This window comes from Rhinoraja longicauda, chromosome 14 (assembly GCF_053455715.1).
Source record: "Rhinoraja longicauda isolate Sanriku21f chromosome 14, sRhiLon1.1, whole genome shotgun sequence".
Lineage (NCBI taxonomy): Eukaryota > Metazoa > Chordata > Chondrichthyes > Rajiformes > Arhynchobatidae > Rhinoraja > Rhinoraja longicauda.
Window position 1 is genome coordinate 27,342,737 of NC_135966.1, and position 27,704 is coordinate 27,370,440.

The 27,704-nt window shown below is 43.5% G+C and overlaps 1 long non-coding RNA gene across 1 annotated transcript in view; it reads right to left on the minus strand.

The window, feature by feature from the left end:
* Positions 1-27,704, minus strand: part of LOC144600155 (uncharacterized) — a 96,566-nt gene that overhangs the window by 31,750 nt on the left and 37,112 nt on the right. The gene's annotated exons all lie outside the window — the stretch shown is intronic.

Sequence of the window (27,704 nt, forward strand, 5' to 3'; positions counted from 1 at the left end):
CTGCTTGATAAATATAAGAAACCATAATAACATGGCTTGCTTCAAATTGTTGGTCATTACCATCTTAGATGAACGGGAACTTTTGAGAAAGACATGAACAAATCACACTTTCCTTACAATATCTAGCTATCTTTGTTTAATTTTCGTTCCATCGTTTTTCCACAGGATATTGAAGAAGAGCATCGACAGGAAGCAGTTACTCCACTGGTAAGTGAGAATCTCTTGAACTAATGTTGAACATTGGTTGTGAAAAGATTTTCTTTGCTATTCGTTTTATTATAAAAATCCTAATAATTTTATTTGAAATATTCAGCATGATGGAGTTTAATTGAGATAAGTGTAAGTTGTTGTATTTTAGGTAGTCAAACCAGGGCAGCACCTTCATAGTGAATGGCAAGGCCTTGGAGAGTGTTGTAAAGACATTTAAGAGTACAGGCATATAATTCCTCGAAAGTGGCGTTGCAGGTACATAGGATTGTGAAAAAGATAGCGTGGCACTCTGGCCTTTATACATCAGGGAATTGAGTATAGAAGGTAGACACAAAATGCCGGAGTAACTCAGCTGGTCAGGCAGCATCTCGGGAGAGAAGGAATAGGTGACGTTTCGGGTTGAGACCCTTCTTCAGACTGATGTCAGGGGAGGGGGCGGGACAAAGATAGAATGTAGTCAGAGACAGGAAGACTAGTGGGAGAACTGGGAAGGGGAAGGGGATAGAGATGGAAAGCAGGGATTCTCTGAAGTTAGAGAAGTCAATGTTCATGCTACAGGGGTGTAAACTACCCAAGCGAAATATGAGGTACTCATCCTCCAATTTGCTCTGGGCCTCACTCTGACAATGAAGGAGGCCCAGGACAGAAAGGTCAGATTGGGAATGGGAGGGGGAGTTGGTGCTGAGCCACCAGGAGATCAAATAGGTTCTTCAGGGACTGAACGGAGGTGACAGATTTCATCACTTCCAGCTCTTTGCCCTGTAAAGCCTCCAGCCTTATCGTTCCCCAACCTCGCACGGCCCAATTTTATCTTCCCCCCAAAATCATAAGTTTTAAGAACTCTCAATGCAACATTCTGAATCATTGCATCAGTTTGAAAAAGCACTTGCATGTATTTTACAAATATGCAAGGAAAATTTAAAGGACAGAGCTTGTGTGAAAAAACAAAGTGCTTTTTGTCAAGCAAAAGATTATCCTTTGAACCAACAGTGTTGGTGACAACGGAGTCAGCGGCCATCCCTGAGCAGAGTTCTGGCAAATGTGGTGGAGAGAGAATACTGGGCAAACTCTCCACAAGAAAAGGGAAGACAGCATGAGGCTGCTCGTTGAATACGTTTGGCACAATCTGGCAAAAGCCTTGTTAAGAACAACAAGTCTGCGCGGATATGGTTCGGCTGAGCGGAGTGACTTTATGTATGCGCATTCACCGAGGGAAGATTGTTCCTGACAGGTACGAGAGTACTGATGTTGCTATAGGACAGCACAGATAAAGATAATTCAAAGTTCTCCAATGAGGTCGATGGGAGGTCAGGATCACACTCTAGCTGATGAGAGGACTGTTAAGTTGCTTGATAACAGCTAGGAAGAAACTGTCCCTGAAACTAGAGGTATGTGTTTTCAAATTTGTGCACCTCTTGCTTGATGGAAGAGAGAAGAGGGAATGACTGGGGTGTGACTGATCCTAGATTATGCTGGTGGCCTTGCCAAGGCAGTGGGGTGTAGATGGAGTCAATGGAAGGAAGGTTGGTTTGCATGATTGTCTGGACTATATCCACAACTCCCTGCAATTTCTTGAGGTCTTGGATTGTGTTGTTCCCAGACCATGCTGTGATGCATCCTGATAAAATGCTTTCTATGGCACATCTGTAGAAGTTAATGAGAGTTGTTGGGGCTATTCCAAACTTCCTAAGCCTTCCAAGGAAATAGAGGCCTGGTGTACTTTCTTGGCCATGACTTCAATGTGGCTGTTCCAGGATTACTGGTGAAATTTATTCCTAGGAACTTTAAGCTTTCAGCCATCTCTACATCAGCACCATGTATGTGTACTGCTTCACCTCCTGAAGTCAATCACAATCACCTTTGGCTTGCTGACATTGAGGGAGAAGTTGTTGTCTTAGCACCAAGTTACAAGGTTCTCAACCTCCTTTCTGTATTCCATCACATCATTATTTGATATCTGGCCCATTACAGTGGTGTCGTTTGCGAACTTGTAGAGTAAGTTGGATTTGTATTTGTCTGCACGGTCATGAAGTTCCAGTTGCAGAGGGGATTGCTGACTCCAAGTTCCACGAGTTTGGAGATGAGCTAGGTTGTGATAATGGTATTGAAAGCAGACCTATAGTCAATGAATGGGAGGCTGACATAGGTGTCCTTCTTGTCCAGGTGTTCCAGGGATGAGTGTAGGGCCAGGGAGAAGGCTTCAGCCATGGAACTGTTGTGGTGGTAGGTGACCTGCAGTGGATCAAGACTGTTTGGTAGGCTACAGTTAATGTATGTCATAACCAGCCTCTCAAAGCAATTCATGATGGTGGATGTCAAGGCCATTGGACAGTAGTCATTAAGGCATGAGATCTTGCACTGCGATGTTAGTGGTCTTCTTGAAGCAGATTGTCATTCTTGCCAAACTTCCAGATGAAGAAAACAACAGGAATTGTGGACTGCGGCTCACAATTGGGAAAGATGAGGATAGGTTTGAGGGCGAGCAGGTGTAGTTAGAAATTGAAATTGAATGGGAGAGAAAGCTAAGCATTGGTTGTCCCTGACAGTAAGAGGAAACCATCTTTGGTGAAAGCTCCTCCTGATTTGTATACTTTTAAAAGGACTTCCCAGCTTGATTCTAAATATATAACCCCAATCTGATCCTTCTGCTCTCATGGAAGGGTTAATTTCAAGCAGCTTTCTTTCAGTTGACCTACTTTGGAGTTTATTTTCGCTGGCTGCTCTAAATTGCGCACAGTCTCATACTGGAATGGGAGACTGGCATGCTGCCATGCATCGCAGACATGAATGATACCACACTGCTACACAGGATGTTATCTTGAATGCCACGTTGTACAATAGAGATATTATGCGTAGTGAACTACCAGAAATTCTGAAGGTTATCTAGGTGTCTTACGAGCCAGTAAATGGAACACAAGCCTGCAAATCTGATTCAGGACAACTGAGGATGTTTGTTCAGTTAAAAGCCTATCACAGGAATCTTTATAAATCAGGATCCTTTTCCCCAGCACTGGCACAAGACCAGTACAAGCTCTTCAGATACCACAGAGGTCCAAGGCTTCCCTCAAATGATATGCAGTATTTTTTTTAATCAGCGGTAAATTATGCAGTAGGAAAGAACTGCAGATGCTGGTTTAAATCGAGCGTAGACACAAAATGATGGAGTAACTCAGCGGGATAGGCAGCATCTCTGGAGAAAAGGAACGGGTGACGTTTCGGGTCGAGACCCTTCTTCAGACTGATGTCAGGGGAGTGGGTGGGACAGAGATAGGATGTAGTTGGAGATAGTAAGATTGGTGGGAGAACTGTGAAGGGGGAGGGAATAGAGAGAGAGGGAAAGCAAGGGCTATTTGAAGTTAGAGGAGTCAATGTTCATACCGCTGGGGTGTAAGCTACGCAAGCAAAAGATGAGGTGCTGTTCCTCCAATTTGTTCTGGGCCTCACTCTGACAATGGAGGAGGAGTTAAAGTGCTGAGCAACTGGGAGATCAGATAGGATAAGGCAGATAAGGCAGACTGAGCGGAGGTGTTCAGCGAAACGATTGCCGAGCCTGTGCTTGGTCTCGCCGATGTACAGAAGTTGCCAAGGAGTGTTTGCTTATGTCCTAAAGGGTTTTCATGACCCCCTTATGCAAAGAACATAACTCCTTTTGGTCGTGTTGTTTGACAGCATCTGCAGCCTCTTCCTAACTCTCTGAAAGCAATCTCCCATTCCTCTTCCATCTATGCAGCATCCTTTATTGGCAATGTTCACCTTTAACTGGGAAAGTGTTGTATCGACATCCTTATAAGAGCTGCCTGCAAAGATTCCACCTGTTTTACTGCATAATAACTGAAAGCTCGCTATTCATCCACAGGCACCTTTGCAATGCTAACAGGGAAACCTGAGAACATTTTTCTTTGAAACTCGTATTCGGAGTTCTCACTCTTTACATGACTTTCATGAACAGCATTAGGATGACTCACAACATGTTTTAATGCCAAAACACATAACATGGAACAACTTCTAGGCCATGAAGTCAGCACATGTAAAGTTCTGTGTTCAACCCTGGCCCTGGTCCCACCTGTGTGATGTTTGCAAGTTCTCCTTGTGACCATGTGGGTGTCACCTAAGTGCTCTGGTTTCCTCCCACATCCTAAAGACATGAAAGTTGGTAGGTTAATTGGCAACTGTCAATTCCCTGTAGTATGCAGGTGAATACTAAACCTGGTGGAAGTTGATGGAATGTGAGGAGAAAAATGTGTGATTAGTATAGGACTAAAGTAAATGTCAGTGCTTAAAGATTGGTGTTGACTTGGTGGATTGAAAGTCTGAAGAAGGGTCTCAACCCGGAACGTCACCCATTCCTTTTCTCCAGAGATGCTGCCTGTCCTGCTGAGTTACTCTAGCATATTGTGTCTATCTTTGGTGGATTGAAGGGATTGTTTCCATGCTGCACTATGACTAAGTTGGAAACTCTTCCCTACCAAAGGAATCAGCATCAGTTAATTTATGCTGATGCACCATGAATTGAGATAGGTCTTGAAATGGAGGTCCAGAATCTTTAGATTAAATATTATAGAGAAACAGTTGTGGATCCCATGAGTCAAATGAGAGGCACCTGCCAGCATTATCAGCCTGGTGAAGGATTATGTCCTCATATCACATCTGTTGTATTTATTTACATTGGTTGTTCTGATAAAACAGTGAAGTTTCAGTTTTGAACGGAAGGATGTAAAGAGATCCATGACCTAATTTCATAAATACAGCTTCATCAAGCTGTAGCCTTCACACAGCTGGATCATTTGATCTGCCTTCAGCACAGTCACCACTGTAGTGCTCCACACCCTCTGGTCAGTTTTCGCAAGGTCATCATTTCCTTCACGCTTATCAACTTGAATCAGCAAAGAATATAGAATTGATATGATCTGGCAACAGACTAGCTTTGCCTCTGGTTTGGTGTAAATGTATACGATGACTATCACAATGAAAGAAGTTGACTGAAGTGGTCTCAGCAGTGTACTTCAGACTCAGGCTTTGTACCAGCTCACTGTCTGTGGATTGCAGCTACATCAGTTGCTTTTGGTGCATAAAATTCTCGAGTGTTTCTGGATGTCATTTCTGTCAACAGCAATGTTGCATGCAAGTTTAAAGGATGAATGCTGGATTTAGCATGCTCAACAACTTTTGATGAGTTTGTTTGTCTGCCAGTCCTCACTTAAAAATACTCTCATGTGAGGCATTGCAATGCAAGGTTAAGTCTTTAATTATATCACCCTTTTTCTGAATCTTCGTTGCAAACATATATCTTTCATACATTTCTGACAGTTTCAGATTAAAGTAATCATCCAGTTTCTGCAAAACATTTATAAACAAAGCACCTTTCGTCTTGCATGGTCAGCATGCCAAATGCTTCCCACTTATCTCCAATAGGAATGTAGCATTTTTTCTGTTCACAGATCCCATAATTGTGGGCTTTCACAGCCCCTCTTTCAATCTCTGAGATATTGGTCAAAGAACATATCCAGTCCTATTCAGCAATGAATGCTTCTATAGCCCAGTCATACATACCCAGGCTCCCAATGTAGCTTGCCAGCACATCCATTTGTTCCCAATTCTCTATAATAGTGACACAGTTCATTTTGATGCTTGCAACAGTGCAATGATAAGTCAATGCCATGGGCCTTGCCAGCATGGCTGGTTAACTATAGACTCTCATCAGTACATTGATAACCTTGGACAAATGAGATTTTCGCTTAAAACTTGCCGGGCTAGAGTCAACAAAGTTCTTCAGCGATTACTTCAATGCCTTGTGGGCAATATTTTTAGTTTAGTTTAAAGATACAGTGCGGAAACAGGCCCTTCGGCCCACCGTGTCCGCGCTGACAAACGATCCCCGCACATTAACACTATTCTACACACATCTCAGGGACAATGTACACGTACACCAAGCCAATTAACCTACATACCTGTTCATCTTTGGAGTGTGGGAGGAAACTGAAGATTTCGGAGAAAACCCACGCGGTCATGGGGAGAACGTACAAACTCCGTACGGACAGCACCAAGAGTCAGGATCGAACCCGGGTCTCCGGCGCTCCAAACGCTGTAAGGCAGCAACTCTACCGCTGCGCTACCGTGCCGCCCTATGTCTGTCTAAAGGTATGAGTCACAGAAAATATAGATCCAAAATGGCAAATGTTTATTTACAACATAGCATATGAACCATTCACACATTGAGTCTCTAAGATATTGGTGCAGACAATGTATCTGTGAAACTTACACTCTTTGAAAAACAAGCACGACACCTGGCACTGGTGTCCAATAGGATGACAATATAAGGATGAATGCTTTAAGATATATTACAACATGACAATTTGGAGATGTATTAAACCCAGAGGGACTCTACTACTTTAACTAGCTTTGCCAATGCCTGGCATTCTGGCAGAAATCATGTTTTCATTTTGATTTTTCTGCCACATTAACAATATTTGTGTCACCAAAGAAAGAGTGTCAATGGTTCTCTGCTTAGTGCATGGCTGATAACTCTGACCTGTAGCCAACAGACACTCACAGAGTTTGTGCAGCAAGAGTCACACTGCCACATAGAATGTGATGGAGCATACAACTGCATGCTAACACGTCACCTCCTCTGCCTGGACCACTCTGGAAAAGCCCACGGTATTCAAGGAAGTGGATTTTGTGATTTAGAACGTAGCACATGGAACAATACAGTGCAGAAACAGGCCCTTCAGCCCACTGTATGTCTCTTTTTTTTCTCCTCATCAGATGTACAGCACTTTGGTCAACGTGGGTTGTTTTTAAATGTGCTATACAAATAAAATTGACTTGACTTGACTTGACAATGTCCATGCCAAACATGATGTCAAGGTGAATTAATCTCATCTGCTTACACATGATCCATATCCCTCCATTCTCTGCATGTCCATTTGCCTGTCTAATAGCCTCTGTTGTATCTGCCATTCACCATCAACCCTGGCAGTGCAACCAAGTGTGTAAAAAGAATTGTCCTGCACATCCCCTTTCAACTTTATCCCTCTCACCCTAAAAGTGATGCCTTCGAGCCTTTGACATTTCCACCCTGGGAAAAACGTTCTGACAGTGTACCCTCTCCATGCCTCTCGTAACTTTTTATACTTCTAACAGATTTCCCCTAAATCCCCACTTCAGAGAAAACAATCAAAGTCTGTCCTCGTAGCTAATACCCAGTAATCCAGGGTGCACGCTTTTGCACCCTCTCCAAAGCCTTCAAATTCTTCCTGCAATGGGGCGACCAGAACTGCATTCAATTCTCAAAATGAGCTGAAACCAAAGTCTTATAGACAGATCGACGCAAAATGCAGGACTAACTCAGCGGGTCAGGCAGCTTCCCTGGAGAAAAGGCCAACTGCTACCTCCTGCACCCATGCAGAACTCATGGACTTTATTAACTACACCGTTAACTACTAAAATGCCCACAAATTCACCTGGACTATTTCGGACACCTCCCTCCCTTTCTTGATCTCACTGTCTCCAACACAGGAGATAGACTATCAACTGACAACTATTAAAAACTGTTGACTCCCACAACTATCAGGACTGCATTTTTTCCCACCTTGCCTCTTACAAAGACTTTATCCCCTACTCCCAATTTCTCTATCCCCTACTCCCAACCCCTCTCCAGAGATTTTCCATGCAACCGCAGGAGATGCAACACCTGTCCTTATACTTCCTCCCTCAACTTCCTCCAGGGGCCCGAACAGTCCTTTCAGGTGAGGCAGAGGTTTACTTGCACCTTCTTCAACCTCATCTACTGTATCCGGTGCTCGCAGTGTGGGCACCAACATATCAGCGAGACCAAGCGTAGACTTTGCGATTGTTTCGCTGAACAGTTATGGTCAGTCCGCTTTGGCCAAGGTGACCCTGGTTGCCAAACACTTTAACTCCCCTTCATATTCCAATAGTGACCTTTCTTTCCTGGGCCTCCTCCACTGTCAGAGTGAGGACACACACAAATTGGAGGAACAGCACCTCATATTTCGCTTGGTCAGCTTACACCCCAACGGTATGAATGTTGATTTCTCTGATTTCAAGTAACCTGCATTTCCCCTCCTCTCTCCCCCCTCCCTCCTACCCCACCCTAGTTGTCCTACCAGTTCCACTGTTCCCATCCTTGTATCCCTGTTGTTAGCATATCCCACCCCAGCCAAAAATGGCCCATTATGGACTCCACCCTTCCTGAGGTAATTTGTTCAATTTGAAAAAGGGCTCCGACCCGAAACATTACCTATTCCTTCCCTGCAGAGATGCTGCCTGATCCGCTGTTACTCCAGCATTTTGCGTCTATGTATTGGATTCTCACAGTGTGACATTTGTAATACATAGGCTAATGTGAAACTCCTCGATTTGCTATATAAATGCAAGTTGTTTCTTTAACAAAAGAACCTGCCTCTAAGGAAATTCACACAAAATTTGAATCAGAATAGCTCTGTGCATTGTCTCAGTTTTTAATTTTTCCTTTCCCTTATCTTCCTTTACTTTTCAATGTTTCACCACAAAGGTGTGGCAATAATAACTTTTTTTTTGCAATGGTGATAGACAATAGACAATAGACAATAGACAATAGGTGCAGGAGTAGGCCATTCAGCCCTTCGAGCCAGCACCGCCATTCAATGCGATCATGGCTGATCACTCTCAATCAGTACCCCGTTCCTGCCTTCTCCCCATACCCCCTCACTCCGCTATCCTTAAGAGCTCTATCCAGCTCTCTCTTGAAAGCATCCAACGAACTGGCCTCCACTGCCTTCTGAGGCAGAGAATTCCACACCTTCACCACTCTCTGACTGAAAAAGTTCTTCCTCATCTCCGTTCTAAATGGCCTACCCCTTATTCTTAAACTGTGGCCCCTTGTTCTGGACTCCCCCAATATTGGGAACATGTTTCCTGCCTCTAATGTGTCCAATCCCCTAATTATCTTATATGTTTCAATAAGATCCCCACTCATCCTTCTAAATTCCAGTGTATACAAGCCTAATTGCTCCAGCCTTTCAACATACGATAGCCTCAATTATCTCAGAAATTTGTACGGTGAAGGTGAGTGAGGGTTTGGAATTTATTCTTTTGACCTCTACCTTTATTGACTGTGGAAGACAATTGCCCAATAATTCAGATATTCAGGAGACAGCCTTCTCAGCATAGAGGCACATTCTAACATGCACTATTAGAATTTGATTCAAGTTGTTCCAAGAGGACGTATATCTGTTGTAAGATTTAGAAGCATACTATTTATACATTAAATAATTTGTTTTCCCTGTTGGTATTCAGCAATCGTTGCCATGGAGATGACTGTTCTCTGGATAATACTCCATGTTCCAGGCATTTCTTTCTCTGTTATGGTCAAGACATAATGTTCTTAATTGGTGAAGAGTATCACAGTAATTTATAAAGTTTACAGGGTGGCCCCATGGTCCAGCAGTTAGTGCTGCTGCCTTGCAGCTTCAGGAGGCCCAGGTTCCATCCTGATCATGGGTACCATGTGGACACAAGGACTGCAGATGCTGCTTTACAAAAAAAGACACAAAGTGTTGGAGTAACATAGCAGGTCAGGCAGCATCTCTGGAAAATGCGGATCGGTGACATTTCGGTTCGGGACCCTTCTTTTCTCACCATCTAGGAATATCACCTCCCTCACCTCCATCTAGGGATACCTCCTCCTTCACCTTCAACCAGGAACCCAGGCAGTCTTTCAAGGTGAGACAGAGGTTTATGTATACCTCCTTTAATCTACTGGGTCTGGTGTTCCTGATGTGGCCTCCTGTGCCTATCCATGTTCCCCAAAGATGCACTCACTGACCCACTCACTGTATTAATCCAACACTCGGATTTTTGACCTCAGATATAGTCTTCATGGAGTTGGTATGTTCTCCCTGTGACCACGTATAATGCTGGAGTAACTCAGCAGGTCAGGCAGCATCTCAGGAGAGAAGGAATGGGTGACGTTTCGGGTCGAGACCCTTCTTCAAACTGATGTCAGGGATGCGAGACAAAGGAAGGATATAGGTGGAGATATAGGATAAAGGCATGCTGATGGGTTAAATGGCTGCTGTGAATCATCTCTCAATGTAGGAAAGTGACAAAATAAGCAAAAGGAATTTAATGGCCATGCGAGAGGGAATAAATAACAGGAGATTGAAATTGGTGGGATTAGTCTGCTGGGAGTTGGCATGAAACCAAGGGGTTGAATGGTGCCTTTCTGTGCCATAATAATTAAGTACGTTTCTGCTTATCACATACCTTTGAGCAGAATGTTTTGCACAATTTAAATACTTCTACTTGAAATATTTTCAAAATAGTTTCTCCTTTCAATGTTTTGTGCTGGCTAGCGCCACCCTGGACTATTTTCTTAAGCAATGCAGATTGAAAAGTTATGGTCAGTGCTAATACTCTGACTTTATCTGACAGTCAATGTTGTGAAGATGTCTTATCTACTTTGGATTCTGGAAAGTTTCTTTCTGAACACGTTCTTTTCTGTATCTCTCGCACATCCTCCTCCAGTATGCTTTCAAGTTCACTTTTCATCATTTTCTTCTTCAAACAATATATATTTTTAGTTATTCTTTTCCTATTGAGATCCCTATTTGCTTGTGTTATTTTCCAGTATTTACACATACAAATAACCCTCATGATAACAGACCATGGGGGGGGGGGGGGGGGATGGTGACCCTTATTGCTGATCATCTGATATACCTGAGTAGGAGGGGTAAATATGTACAATACTGGAAATATTGGAATAGTGTACACTAAACAATAAACAGGAATGGTAAATACAGACCGAGACACAATTTGCTCCAACCATTTAGCAGACATACTGTGAAACAATCCTTTGTTCCTATAATCAAAATCTGTTTTTAAGAGGTCTGTAATAGTATGGGTTGACTGTATTGCTTTCTACCAATCTCCACGTTTTTTAACCTGCCATCCTTGTAAAGTTCCATTTTAAAGCATCAACATAGTGGTTATCATACAAAAGCATTCCCGTTAGCCATTTCAGAAGGAGGTTCAGCTCTTTGCTGTAGACTTTCAGGCAGACCAGAGAAGGGTCCTACTTTGAACAACCTTAATGGGCCAGATTAATTTTTTATCAGCCATCGTGAGTTTGTATCATTAATATTGTTTTTAAATCTCAGGTTAATCGCTACATTAAAAATCCAAAGCCGACATGGTGGGGTTTAAACTGACAACTCTGGAATATTAGTCCAGACTGCCGAGTTACTTAAATATTGTGCATCACTGGATTTGTCATTAATGGTTCTGAATATACCTCAATTCCTTTGACAGCACTTTAATTCAGTGCAGTTTAAGTCCAAGTCAGAAGCAGAGGGTTTTTTTTTGCTGAAGACAATAAAGAAATGTAGGGCAATACTACCAAACCAAAAGTGCGCGGGCTTCATTCACATACAACCCTAATGGAAGGGACCATGAAGTGAGTGAGTCAAGATTCATTGATGTAGATTTGAGCCAAAAGAATCATATTTCTCCAGACATGAGGTGCACTGGGTGCCTGTGAGCCTAGCAATACTGAAATGCACTGCATCCCCAAAGGCTTGAAAGGCATCTGAAAGGTTTTTGCTGTTGTAAAAAGGAAAGGCCGAGGTTTACAGTGAGGTTAAAGATTATAAAAGGCGTTTCACAGATTGGATGTGGAGGAAATGTTTCTTAGGTATAAGATAACCACATAAAATCCAAGAGGTGATTTAGCAGAAACCTCATAAGAAGACTTTGCTGACGTCATGGACTATAACAGGAAAAAGAACAGCAGAAAGGACAATATAGTTGGGTTTAACCTATTCACTGCCAAATTTTGTTTTCACCATTGGCCATGACCCGAGTATACTCTGGGGTGGCACTGAACAGGATTAATGGGAAAATAAAAAAAGGACACAAGGGAGAAAGTTGCAGTGATGGCGTTAGATCAGAACAACTTAAATTTAGACCTGGAAATGCTGATCTCTAAGGCTTATTTCCGTGCTTGTCCCATGCCATTTGAAAACCATGACAGGGTCTTACAGCTGGCCCATGTTGGAAAGCATTGCCTTGCACTTCTCCTTTGGTGTGTCCTGGTGAGCAGCAGCTAGGAGATGCCAGCATTAAAGTGGTGAGGGAGGAAGAGAACATAACACATTTCCACATCTTCAAATTGAAAAGAGGCTTAGACCCTGATGCTCTCTGGCTGCCAGCTGTTTCTAAGCTGCCAAAGGGAACATTTGGTAAAGCCTAGAATAGAATGATAGAGGAGTGAGTGCATGTGAGATTGAAGGAACTGAAGCCAGCTGGCCGGAGATTTAGTTCAAGCATTTAATCTTGTCATCTCTTGGTCGCAATATGCTTAATTAGGTAGTGGGCAGGGGTTAAGTTATGGCCATATCCATAGGATTTGACAGCCAGTTACAGGAGGGGCTAGGAAAATATCCGGCTACGAAAGCCCAGACTCGGCAGAAGGGAGGAGGGGGCCGGACGGGGGGGGCTAGGAAAATGTCGGCTGTTAATTCTAAAAACGCAAGGTTTTTTAACATATTTTAAGCATGCTTGGGTTTCATTGATTGCCACATTTCAAGATCATGGCAAACATGTTGATGTGGCAAAAAGACAGAGTGCCTTGCCTAAACCTAAACATGCTTGCGCCGTGGGTAATAACATGTTCAACTGAATTTACCTTGAGTTGTTGTTCAGATGTAGAATAAAATAACCGTCCAATGCTGAACAAAATATGACAACATCCACCACTGCAATCCTCTTGAAGAAATTGCTGAGAAGTTGGATTTAACCCATTTTTGGTGTGTTAAATGGGCGCCACTGTTTGCCTTAGTCAGACAACGCCAAAAATCTAAATCATGACATTTGGACAGCCCAGTAATTGTGGTGCCCTTCTATTTAAAAATGTCACAAGGCAACTTGTCTGTTCACAAATGGCAGCTACTGCCTGACCTCACGGCTGCTGTCACATTCACACACTGCTGTAGGTTAAGGTGATCTCTCCCAAATGGGTCTGCACCAATCTAACTAATCCAACACACTGTCCCTATCCCTCTATTCCCTACCTGGTCACGTGTCTGTCTAAAAGCCTCTGAAACCTTGCCTTGCTGTTATATCTGCTTCTCCCACCTCTCCTGGCAACATGTGCAAACAAATTTGCCTTGCACGTCTCCTTTAAATTTTCCCTCTCCCAACTTAAACCTTAGCCTTCTAGTATGTAACATTTCCACCCTGGGAATAATACTCTACTCTACTCTATCTATACCCTCTCATAATTTTAATACATTGATCATGTTGCCCTACAGACACCAACCCTCGAGAGAAAACAATCTGTTTGTCCAACCTCTCCTTATAGCTAATAGTTATAGCATTTTCAGTTTTTATTTCAAACCTACAGCTTCTGCAGTTTATTTTTCAACTTTCATTTCAACTTTGTGAAATGTCCAAACTGTCAGGCTGTGTTCTATGAATACTCTGACAAAACTCTCTCGCTCTTACATCATTCCACCTTTTCATGTTGTCTTAAGCTTGTTACTTACTGAAAAGCTGTGCTAGCAGCAAACATACTTGAAAGCTAACACGTGGACTGCAGTGATATAAAGGTCACTTTAGTTTCAGAAATGAAAGGAATCACATGGTGCTGTCCATTTCCACTTCAACTTCTAGTGCAGCATGTTTCTCTCAGTTAAGAATTAAGGCAGCATTCTGGTAAACCTCTGCTGCACTCTTTCCAAAGCCTCAAAATCCCTTCTGCAATGTGGTGATCAGAACTGCCTAAAGTACCTCAAATGTGGCCTAACCTCAGTTTTATAGAATTGCGACATGATTTGCCAAGTTTTATACTCAATGCATGACCTATGAAGGCAAGCATACTGCATGCCTTCTTTACCACTCTGCCACGTGTTGCCACTGTCACGGAGCTATCAATTTGCACCCCAATATGCTTCTGAACTTCAATGCTCCAAATTGTCAGAGTCATAACATTGTATAGCATGGAAAAGGGCCCTTCGACCCACATTATCCATGCTGACCAAGTTGGAATTCTGAGTGTCTCATTTCCCTGCATTTGGCCCACAGTCTTCTAAACCCTCCCTATCAATATATCTTTCCAAATGAGTCTTAATGCATCAAAACATTCACAAAATGCTTTGTTTTTCCACGATACATTCATACAAAGCATTATTTTTTCAATAAATTTGCTGGGCATACAATTTTTATCTCAAATAACAAAAACTGCTGGAAGTACTTAGGAGATCAGGCAGCACAAGCAGAGGGAGAAACAAAATTCATGTTCAATTACCTTTTGTCGAAACTGAGAAAAGTTAGAGACAAGGCAAATATGAATTTGAGGAGAAAGACAGAAAGTGTGGAGTAAACAAAAAGCAAGTTTTTTGGGTAGAGGACAGTAAAGGACATATGGTAACTGTGGTAAAAGTGGTCTGAAATAGGATGGTAAAGGCTTTCTTTCTCACATGCTCACAAGTTCACAGTGCAATGAGAAAACATTTAAAATTTCTGCAATGCCCATTTATTCAGCTCTGTCATTATTTGTTCTCAGATTTCTTCCTGAAGCAAATTTCAACGATGGTTCATTGAATAACAGAATTCAGTTTTACTGCCATGGCTGAAATCTGTCCCACTGTCCTCATCAGTTGCAAAATGCAACCTCCATGAGACCTCAGAACTCATTTCTTCAATGTGCAGTGGAAGTGGATTTCGTGGATAGTTTTAAGGCAGAAGTGGATGCGTTCTTTTTAAGCAAGTGGGTGATTGGTTAGTACGGGTAGTCAGGACTGTGAAGTTGAGGTTACAATCTGTTCCGTCATAATATAATTAAATGATGGAGTAGACTCAGGGGGCTGCAAAACCTACTCCTGCTCCTAATTTATAGGTTATTAATAGAGGGTGGTGAGTATATGGTATGAGCTGCCAGAGAAAACTCTAGTGACAAGTATAATTACAATGTAATTACAATGTTTGAAAAACATTTGGACGGGTACATAATAGAAAAAGTTTGGAGAGATATGGGTCAAATGCAGCCAAATGAAAACAAGTCAAACAGATATCTTGTCAGCATGGACAAATTGGGCCACAGGGCCTGTTTCGAGGCTGCATAACTCTATGGCTCTGTTCTATCAGGAAATGAGCAGGCGTACTGCACTATTGCATAAGTGGTAGTAATTTTGCTTTGACAATCCCACTACGTAGATCAACATTTGGGCTGTAAGAAACAATGAACAGCAGATGCTTGTTTACAAAAAGGATACAAAGTGCAGGAGTAACTCAGTGAGTCAGGCAGCATCTCTGGAGAATGTGGTTAGGTGATATTTTGCATCAGGACCCTTCTTCAGACAAATAGTGGGGGAGAGGGGGGAAAAAAGCTAGAGAGAGGAGGGGCAGGACAAAGCATGCCAGATATTGGGTGGAAACAGGTGAGGGGATGGGGGGGAGGTTGATAGGCAGATGGTTGGCCAAGGATGAAAAATAGAAGGTGTGAGACAACAGGATTGAAGAGTTGCAAATTATGAAGAAAGAGGAATAAATGTAGGTGAAACGGGAGGGGAAGGGGAGAAATAAGAGCATATCCAGGAGAGGCACAGTGTAGAGGGGGGAAAAGAAAGGAGGGTGGGGGGGGGGGAGAAGGGGGGTGTTTGGTAGTTACCTAAAGTTGGAGACTTCAATGTTTATACTATAAGAAAATAACTGCAGATGCTGGTACAAATCGATTTATTCACAAAATGCTGGAGTAACTCAGCAGGTCAGGCAGCATCTCGGGAGAGAAGGAATGGGTGACGTTTCGGGTCGAGACCCTTCTTCAGACTGATGTCGGGGGTGGGACAAAGGAAGGATATAGGTGGAGACAGGAAGATAGAGGGAGATCTGGGAAGGAGGAGGGGAAGGGAGGGACAGAGGAGCTATCTGAAGTTGGAGAAGTCGACGTTCATACCACCGGGCCGCAAACTGCCCAGGCGAAATATGAGGTGCTGCTCCTCCAATTTCCGGTGGGCCTCACTATGGCACTGGAGGAGGCCCATGACAGAGAGGTCAGACTGGGAATGGGAGGGGGAGTTGAAGTGCTGGGCCACCGGGAGATCAGTGGCGTTAATGCGGACCGAGCGCAGGTGTTCAGCGAAGCGATCGCCGAGCCTGCGCTTGGTTTCGCCGATATAGATGAGTTGACATCTAGAGCAGCGGATGCAATAGATGAGGTTGGAGGAGGTGCAGGTGAACCTCTGTCTCACCTGGAAAGAATGTTTGGGTCCTTTGATGGAGTTGAGGGGGGAGGTAAAGGGACAGGTGTTGCATCTCGTGCGGTTGCAAGGGAAAGTGCCCGGGGTTAGGGTGGTTTGGGTAGGAAGGGACGAGTGGACCAGGGAGTTGCGGAGGGAACGGTCTCTGCGGAATGCAGAGAGGGGAGGGGATGGGAAGATATGGCCAGTGGTGGGGTCCTGTTGTAGGTGACGGAAATGTTGGTGGATGATATGTTGGATCCGCTGGCTGGTGGGGTGGAAGGTGAGAACGAGGGGGATCCTGTCCTTGTTGCGAGTGGGGGGATGGGGAGCAAGAGCGGAGCTGCGGGATGTAGAAGAGACCCTAGTGAGAGCCTCATCTATAATGGAGGAGGGGAAGCCCCGTTTTCTGAAAAACGAGGACATCTCGGAAGCCCTAGTCTGAAACACCTCATCCCGGGCACAGATGCGGCGTAGACGGAGGAATTGGGAGTAGGGGATAGACTTTTTGCAGGGGACCGGGTGGGAAGAAGTGTAGTCCAGATAGCTGTGCGAGTCGGTGGGCTTGTAATAAATGTCCGTCACTAATTTTTCTCCTGTGATGGAGATGGTGAGGTCCAGAAACGGGAGGGAGATGTCAGAGATAGTCCAGGTATATTTAAGGGCAGGATGGAAATTGGAGGTGAAGTGTATAAAGTCAGTGAGTTCTGCATGGGTGCAAGAGGTAGCACCAATGCAGTCGTCGATGTAGCGGAGGTAGAGTTCGGGGATGGGGCCAGTGTACGTCTGGAACAGGGATTGTTCGACGTACCCGACAAAGAGGCAGGCGTAGCTAGGGCCCATGCGAGTGCCCATAGCTACGCCTCTGGTTTGGAGGAAGTGGGAGGAGTTGTTGGTTTGCAAATTACCCAAGGGATATATGAGATGCTGTTCCTCCAGTTTGCATATGGCCATACTCTGGCTATGGAGGAGCCCCAGCACTGAAAGGTTAGTATGAGAATGGGAAGACGAGTTAAAATGGTTAGCAAACAGGGAGATCCATTAGTCCTTGGTGAACCAAACGCAAGTGTTCGGCAAAACACTAGCTGTGTCTATGCTAGGTCTCGCTGATGTACAGGAGGCCACATCAGGAATACCGGATGTGGTAGACTTTTCTAACCTGCCATTTTTTCTCAAGGTCTGTAAATGGGAACTTCCGTCACCAACATTTATGAAACTCTCAGGTTAATACTGTTTCTACTCATTCACAGCGTTTGTCTCTTCTAGTCAGCTCTCTCGGGATAACAGAATATTCAGCTTTTCACGTTGTTAGTATATTTGACCAATCCTTACAAAGTGAAAAATGTCTCCAATTGTTCATGAAATCAGTTGTAACTGTTTCAGGTGTCATTACACATTGATTAGGAGTAAACCTTCATTCTCTTGCCTAATCAAATGCCAGTTACAACATCCCTGTTAGAGGTATGTCTGAATTCCTGCAGCTTGACATAGGAATGGGAATTAAATCTATAGCTTTTCTATTATGTACAGCTTAGGTCTTTGCCAGATACATTTTCCAAGTTATTCATCTGATATGCTGACTGAACAAAACTGTAATGCTTTAATGATTGCACTCCTTCTTGCAGTTGACTTAGAAGGAACCTATTTGCCTGCTCACTGCTTTTTGGGAATGAAGAGGGAAAATGGTGTTGAGAGAAAAATATAAATGCCCTTTAAAAAATAAAACAATGGTCAGATTTACTTATTTAGATGTTTGGAACATCAAATATTAAAGGCAGATCAAATATTTAAATTTATGTACTGCACGGCTAGAATGTGATTTCATCTATTCTGCTGTGCTAAAATCATAGCATGTTAGCACCAGCAACACATCAGGTCCATGCACAAAGACTGAATTTGGGGAAACGTAAGTGTGCAATGGGATTAGCTGTTGTATTATGATCTTCATGGCTCTGGACAGAAATAGGACTGTTGTCATGTAATTTTGGCCACTTTCTGTGCAGCATTCTGAGAGAAAGATTGGCAGCCCATAAAGTTATAAAGGTCACTCGGAACAGACAGTCTTCCTAGTCTGGTGAGGGGGAGGGAGATGTAGAGGAAAAGGACTTTGCAGATGTACACAACTGAGGCCTTCCCCAGCCTGCTGCCCTTTCAGGGTCAGATGATCACTCAGGCAAACATAACATGAATTTTCACTTTAGATATATTCCCTGGAAAGTAATTATTGATGGTTTGAGCACATACAGTGCACTTCATAGGTAGGCATTTTGTGTCTACCTTCGATTTAAACCAACATCTGCAGGGTTTTTTTTCTACTGTGCACTTCATAGTCATTTGTGGAGCTGCCTTGTGAAGTGTCCTGATATCAGCAGAGAGGACATCTAAATGAAGAATGAAGCACATTGTGCTTAAGTTTTTTGTAATTATTCAACAAACTCACTTTCTTGATCTGGAAGCTCCAATTCAAATTACAAGGAATTGAAATATGTATTGGTGTTGGTTTAATTTATCACGTAAGGTGCAAAACATTGTTTAGTATGCTATCCAGGCAGATCATAGCAGTGCAATCATACAATCATGCCGAGTAGAGAGGGAAGAAGGCGGATGACCAGGGTGCGAGTGGTCCTTGAGTATGTTGGCTGCTTTCCGAGTCAGATTATATCGATGGGGGACGAGGTTGGTTTAGAGAACTCTCTGCAGGTTTGTGTGGTTTTGTGCAGAACAGTTGTCATTGCAAGCTGTGATGTATCCGAATAGGATGCTTTCTACGCTGCATCTGTTGAAATTGTAAAGGGTCATTAAACACATGGCAATATTTCCTTAGTCTTCTGCAGAAGGAAACGGATTGTTGTGCTTTCTTGGCTGTGTCGTCACTGTGGTAGGACACTGTCAAATTGTTGGTGATATTTACCCTTAGATATTTGAACCTTCTAGCCATCTCCACCTCAGCACCATTGACGCAGGCTGGGGCTTCATCTCACTTCCTGCAGTCAAATACAAGCTCCTTTGTTTTGCTTATTTTGAGGATGAGGTTGTTGTCTTGACACCATACTACTAAGCGATCTATCTGCTCTGGACCTGTTGTGACAGTAGGCGAATTGCAGTGGATCTATGCTGTCAGGGAAGCTAAAGTTGATGTTTTTCAAAGCACTCCATGATGGTGGATGCTAGAGCCACTGGATTATTCATAAAGCATAGAACATAGAATAGTACAAGCACAGGAACAGGCCCTTCATCCCACAATATCTGTGCCGAACACAGTGGCAAGACCAATGCTTATCTCCCAACACATCATCCTTATCCCTCCATTCCTTACATATCTATGTACCTATCCAAAAGCCTCTTGAGTGTGATTACCACACCAAAGAGGACATGCCTGACACCTTTGGCAGTGCAACCCAGGCACCTACCACCCTCTGTATAAAAAAGATGCCTGCACATCTCCGTTGAACTTTGCCCCTCACCTTAATGCTTTGCCCTCCGGTATTTGATATTTCCATCCTGGGAAAAATGATTATACCTCTCCACCCCATGCTGTGCCTCTCATAACTTTATATACTTCTATCAGATCTCACTTCAACCATTGGCATTCCAGAGAAGACAATCCAAGTCTGTCAAACGCCTCCGTGTGGCTTATACCTTCGAATCCAGGCATAATTCTTTGGCACTGAGATGACAGTAGACGTCTTAAAGCAGGTGGGAACCTCACATTGATGTAGGGAGAGATTTAAGATGTCCGCAAATACTCCTGCTAGCTCATCCATGCAAATTCTGAGGACACCATCTGGGTTTGCAGTTTCAGAAAAAGAAAATTCATCAGCTAAGATAGCAGTCTCAATAACATGATAAACACTATTCCTTGGTTGCAAGCTTCAGGCAAATTATTATGAACTAAGTAAATAAAAGTAGACTCAAAGTCGATTGCATTGGACACCTGCCAATTTGCATCAGAGTGTGGTTGTATATCCTTTCAAAAGCTATCCTTTCAAAAGCCATCCTTTCAAACTGCAGGTTGGTAATGGCCAATAAAAGGTTGTCTGTTAGGAACAATAGTAAACATCCCATGACCTTGTCTATTAAATGTTCAATGTTTGTAAAAAAGTAAATAAATACCACCTTACGGCCTTGAAAATAAATATGTTCAGTGCATTCGATTAAATATCAAGGGGACGAGTATTTGAATCTTGTGAGATTGAAGCTGATGAATGAGAATTGTTACTGTCTACTACTAGGAAATCCTAAACTCTTAATTGATCTTTGCCTTTACAAGACCACAAAAATTGAAAACAACTAAATAACTTAACAATTATTGTGGTGTTGGAGTAAATAAATTGTATTAGGCACAATTACCTTGTTTCATAGACATATGTTCAGAAATAAATTTCATCTCTTGCTTATTTGGATTTGGCCCCTAATCCAAAACTCTATTAAAAATACTTTATTATTTTCTGGGATGTTGGTTTTTCTGGCAAGGTCAGTTTATTGCTTTTCTCTGATTGTCATTGCAAAGCTGCTGGTAAGCTGCTTCTCTGAAATGTGCAGTTTGTGTTTTGATGTAATGTTCAGTGGGAAATTCAAGGATTTTGCCCTGAAGGAACAACAATATATTTCCAGACCAGAATGATGTGCAACGTGATATTTCATTGTCAAGGTTTCAAGGTCAGTTTATTGTCACATGTACCAATTAAGGTACAGTGAAATTTGAGTTACCATGGTCAACACTAGCATCTGCTTGGGTGGCTGATGAAAAAGTCTGAGCAAGTTGTTGCAATATGCCTTTACCCTGGTAATTAATTTAACGTGGAGGATGGGGAGCCACCAAGATGGGTTAGACCTTCCCAACGACGTGTATTATTAGAACTACATTAAGCCATGTGCTTGTGGAGAATTCTATCACATTTCTGGTTTGAGCATACAGATGATAGAAGTGCCTTGAAAGACATGTTACACCACAGGGTACTGAGACTTGACCTGTGCTTAAAGTACATCACGTTTTTTAGTAGCTGGGCCAGTTCAGTTTCAAGTTTACAATCATCTCCATCTGACTAACATTTTCAATTTTACTTGGTCAAATGTTGCCCTTGTGTCCAATTTCATCTCAGTTGTAGAATTCAACTCTTGTCTATGTTGGGTCAAGTCTGAACTGAAATGAATTCTAGATCCAGCTTATAGCAGCAAAGTTCAAACCGACCATCAGTCACCAGATTTTTCAGTGTGTAAATGTCAGTTAGTAACAACATCATTAACTATATCCATCACTTTGTTGATGATTTAAAATGGACTGATGGGAATGGACTTGCACTGTTTTTTATTGAGAGGACATGCCTGACACTTTTTCCGTTTGCCAAAGTTGAAGATGGACTGAAATGATTGTAAATAGACACAGAAAGCTGGAGTAACACAGCGGGTCAAACAGCATCTCAGGAGAAAAGGAATAGGAGATGTTATGGGTTGAGACCCGAGTCTGAACAAGGGTCTTGACCCAAAACATCACCTATTCCTTTTTTCCAGAGATGCTGTTTGACCCGCTCAGTTACTCCAGCTATTTGTGTCGATCTTTGGTTTAAACCAGTTCCTTCCTGCAGGTAAAATTATTGTAACCAGTTCTAGAGCACTTCTTTGGTTGGAATCATTGTAGCTCATTATTGAAAATGCCTTTGTCCATTTCTGGCATGCAACGGGAGCAACATTTACAAAACTTCCAGTGTTTTGAAATGAATTTACAATCACTATTCATTGTAATTTTAGTCGTTGAAATTGGCATATTTTTTTAATGAATGTCAAGGCTAAATGACATCTGTCTGTCTGTCTGTCTGTCTGTCTGTCTGTCTGTCTGTCTGTCTGTCTGTCTGTCTGTCTGTCTGTCTGTCTGTCTGTCTGTCTACTAAAACTCAGATCTTGTATATATATATATATATATATATATATATATATATATATATATCTGTATATATCTATATAAATATATAATAATAATAATACATTTTATTTATATAGCGCTTTTCATATACTCAAAGACGCTTTACAGAGATTTTGAGAACATATATCTGTATGTATCTATATATGTATTTCTGTGATTTTGCCAAAACAGTAAACCACAACTTTTGCGCCACCTTAATCACCACTCTCGCGGTGACTGTTTATAACAAGTTTCATTTAAATCGGTCTTATATTTTTAAAGTTACAGACATTTTAAAGTTCTAAAATCTCATTTCTAAAAAGATTTTTCCAAGGGGTGCTGTGCGTATGATGTCACCAATGGGACACGCACGGACTCTCTCTTCACTCGCACAAACAAGATGGACGCCGTTAGCGGAGCCGCCCACCCGCAATCAGGGGCTCCCCTCTCGTCTCTCCCCTCGCTTCTCTCCTCTCTCCCCTCGCTTCTCTCTCGCCTCTCCCCTCTCTCCCTTCTCCCCTCTCTCCCCTCTCCTCTCTCCCCCAACGGCTCCACGGAGGGGAGTGGGCGTGGGGGGGGCGAGTGGGTGGAGGGGAGGATGGGGGTAGGAGGGAGGGTCAGGGTGGGGGTAGGAGAGAGTGGGGGAGGCGGGGGGTGGGGGAGGAGAGAGAGGGGCTGGTGGGGAAAGGGGGGGTGGGGGAGAGTAAGAGTGGGGGGGAGGGTGGGAGGAGGAGAGAGTGGGGGTGGGAGGGAGAGTGGAACTGGCAAGGGGACAGCGGGGGTGGGGGGAAGGGGGGTTGGTGGTGAGGGGAAGAGATAGTGGGGGAAAGGGGGGTGATGGGGAAAGGGGGGGTGGGGGAGAGTAAGAATGGGGGGTGGGGAGGAGAGAGTGGGCTCCTCAGTCACACCCTCTCCCCTTCCCTGCCCCCCCTCTACGAGGAATGGGCCTCACTTTGTCGAGTTATATACTAAAACTCTCTGTCCATGTGTATGTGTTTATGTGTGTTTGTGCACAGCATAACTTTGCTGCTTCGCACAGCCAAAACGGTACACCATAGCGCCACAATGTTTGCACCACCCTACTCACCATTATCCTGGGTATCATCTCTAACAACTCTCATTCAAATTGAAGCTACATTTTTATAGCTACAGACATTTTAAAAGGGGGAGAGTGGGGGTGGGGGGAGGAGGGGAGGGGGAGGAGGGGGTGAGGCAGTGGGGGTGGGGGGCAGGAGAGAGTGGGATTGGGAAGGAGGGGAGGGAGGTGGGGGTCAGGAGAGGGGGAGGGGGGAATAGGGGTGGGGAGGGGGGAATGCGGTGGAGGCAAGGCTGGGGGAGTGGGGCTGGGGGCTGGGGGCAGGGGAGGGACAAGTGGGGGGGTTGGGGGGATGGAGTGGGTCAGTGGGGGGAGGAGGGGGGGGATAAGGCGGATTGAGTGGGGGGGGTGGGTTGAGGGTGCTACACCAATACAGGAGAGGCTTTGAGTCCAGGGCTCACTCAATGACGACACCCTCTCCCATTTCCTGCCCCCCCCCCCCCCCCCCCCCCCCCCCCTACGAGGAATGAGCCTAACGGGTCCACTTGGTCTAGAAGCATTTAATAGTAAAAGTAAAATGGGTATAATAATTAACTACCAGTTTATGACTGTGCTATCTCAAAACCAGGTAACGAGTTTTTTTCATTGGCCTTGAGAAGATTCAATGATTCAATCAATTTGTTCACAGAGGTCGATGCACATATCTTTCCAAAACATTTAGGGAACCAAGTACCAAGTATTAAAGAACATGTGGCACCATAGCAAATCAGTATTTATTAATTAAAAAATAATGATGGAAAAATTAGTGGCATTGAACGCTGATACCTTCCCAGCACCTGATAATTTGAATTTCGAAATATTAAAGAGATAACTGAAAATAGTGCAGGCACTATCCATAATTCAATAGGTTATGGAATTTTCTATAATTCTGCAGTTATTAAATAATACTTGCATTTTGGACAGATGCAAATGCAACCACACTATTTAAAAACATGATATCTGGAGAAAGCAGGAAACTAGAAAGGACATTTAGAAACTATCAGGACATTTAGAAAGTACATTTAGAAAATGTACATGGATTTAAACAAATTCTGCCACCTGCAACATGATCCCATCGCTAGTCCGAACTTCCCGTCCCATTCTTATACTGATCTTTCTGTCCTGGGCCTCCCTTTTCCTTCCCTCGTCTCTTTCATGTGCCCTCCTCCCAATGCACACTTATTTCTCCCACTATCCCAACCCCCCTCCCCCACATTTCATTCCCCTTCCCTCCTTATCTTAAACCTTTTTGACTGTGTCTCCTTTCTGTCTCATTTTGTCCCCTTTTATCGCCCATCTGTTCCATTTTTATCTCTAGTCTGTGTCCAATCATCTTTCAATAAAAATCTCCCTCACTTGTATCCACCTATCACTTGCTACGCTCTGTCCCACCCCACCTCTTTTCCAGCTCTCTCACCCCTACTGCAATCAGTCTGAAGAAGGGTCTCAACCAAAAACGTTGCCTTTCTTCCAAGTTTTCCAGAGACGCTGCCTGACCCAGTGACCTACTCCAGAAACTTTGTGTTCCACACAAGATTCCAGCATCTGCAGTACCTTGTGTCTCAGTAAACAAAGTCAACACAAATTCTGAAAGGGATATGGCATTTGATAAAACCTACTGGAGTTTATCTGAGGATGTACGTCATAGAATAGATGAGAAAATCAGTGGATGGATGACGAGAATAAACATGAATTTTCATAAAGCTTTTGACAAAGTTAGACATAAAAGACTATGTGCAAAAGTAAAGCATGTGGTATTGGAGTTGTGCATGGGGATGGATTGGTTGACAGACAGATTAGAAATAAATGGCTTTATTTCAGAGTCGCAGGCAATGATCATGAGATAGTGCAGGAAACAATGCTTGGGCCTCAGCTATTCACATAGTATATTAATATTTTGAATGGGGAGTGTAAGTACAATATTTTGAGGCCAACAGGATTTTTAAAAATGTCTAAAAGGAAATAATTCTCCTTATCTTTAAAATGGTCTATTACTCTGTAACTGTGCCAGCTATTATGGTTTCTAACTCCTGGCCCAAACCCTATGAAGGGAATTATCCTCTCAGCAGAATCTTACCAAGCCGCTGCAGAATGTTTATACGTTTCTTCAGATCGCCTCACTCTTCTAGACTCCAATGAGTTTAGGCCTAACCTACTCAACCTAATCTCATCAGACAATCCCTTCCTCCAAGGAATCAATCTAGTGAATCCAATGCGAACAAATCCCTCCTTTTCAACAAGGAGACCAAAACTGGATGGAGCACTATGGCCATAGCAATACTTTCATCTGTTTACAAGCATTTCACTGACCTTCCTGATTACTTTCTGTACGACATGCTAAGTTTCTATGTTTCAAGGGCAAGGCCAGATATCACTGTACACTGGGCATTTCTGATCACAATTTTCTCCATTCCAAGGTTTTATTGTGTTTTATAGACACAACGTCCTGGAGTAATTTAGCAGAACAGACAGCATCTCTGGTGACGTTTCAGGTCGGAACCCTTCTTCAGACTGATTTTGGGAATGTGAGGGAAGGATAGAAAAGAGCAGGCTCAGGACAAAGCCTGGCAGGTATCAGATGGATATGGGTGAGAGGGGGATTTGATAGGAAGATGGTTGGACAAGGGCGATATGTAATAAACAGGTGTGAGATTAAATGGTTGCAGAGATGCGAATTGTGAAGCCTGAATTAGTCATGTAGATGGGGTATGCCTTTGTTCTTTCCTCCCCCCGCTGGATCCTCCTTTGTTCCCGGCAGCGCGTCCTCCGGCTCCCACGTGGCCCGTCCTCAACTGCGGCGCTCTCGACCACCGCCGACCCCGACCTGCAACCTGATCGACCACCACATCGACCTCCTCCAAGACTGTCGCTGGGTCCCCTCCTGACAACACTGCGGTGCCAACCCAGGCCCCGGACTCCGTCAATCCAGGCTCTGTTGACTACAAGGCCTGCCGGGATCCCTAGATGGAGTTGAGGGAGGTGGTGTTGGGAGCAGGTATTGCATCTCCTGTGGTTGCAGGGGAAAGTAACTGGGGAGGGTGTGGATTGGGTGGGAAGGTTACCGAGTTGGAAAACCTGGGGTTGCAAGTATTTTGCTCAGAGATTCGGGTAGGAGGAGGTATAGGGACAGGTGGGACCCCTTACAATTGTTCTGAGGAAGGGTCCCAAACCGAAACATTACCTTTCCATGTTCTCAAGAGAGGTTGCCTGACCCACTGAGTTACTCCAGTACTTTGTGTCTTTTCTTCATTGGCAAGAATGATGTCTCAACATCAAACAAGAATGATGTCTCAACATCCCAGCAATGTCTCTTAATGAGTTTTAAAATTCCCCTTTAAACTTACAAGAAGAAGTGAATTTTTAAAACTAAGCTCGAGTTTAAGTAGTGTTAAAGATTCTCCTGTTCAGAAGATCACCAAATTGGTATCCACTAAAATAAATTGTAGTTCTTTCAATGATTAGAAACAGGTAACTGAAGTTGCATTGAGATACCTTGGGGGGCGGGGGGGGGGGGTGGGGGGGGGGGTGGAGGAAGAATGCTCCCGGCAGGTGTTTGAACTCCTTTACCAATGTGCTATCAAGCACTAAACTAAATCTGTGTTGCAGATTGATCCCAAGTTACCAAGCTCCTTAGCATTTAAAAGAGCCAAGAAAAACCACACTTTTTAGTTCTCACAGCAGGTTGTAGCTCTAACCCAGACACTTTCTCAGGCAAAGCCACTCTATGCAGAGCCGAACTTTTCAACTCTGCATCTAAGTCCTCCTCATGTGATCAAAACATGTTTTTGCTACCTTTAGATCTACAATGCCTGTGCCCTCTTTATAACTATATTTTTAAACTATATATTAACTTCCAGGAATGTGGACATCAGTGTTGGATTTATTGTCTGTCCCAAATGAGCCATTGTGTCATAAAGCACAGAATCAGGCCCTTCAGTCCACTGAGTCCTCTCCGACTATAAAAACACTGGTTCACACTTTGTCCCGTTTTATTTTCCTCATGTTCTCAATGAAACTCCTACATCCCCACCCCCCACTGATTCTACCGCTCACCAACATGCTTGAGGGAATTTATAGAGGCTAATTAAACCTGCATGTATTAGGGATGTGGGAGGAAACCAGACTGTCTGGAGGAAACCACATGGTCATTGGATGAATGTACAAATTCCATGCAAACACTGGAGGTCCGGATTGAACTAAAGTAACTGGAACTGTGAGATAGCACCACTGCGTCACTCAGTGTGACTAAGTCTGACAAATTACTGCGTTCCTGGTATAATGT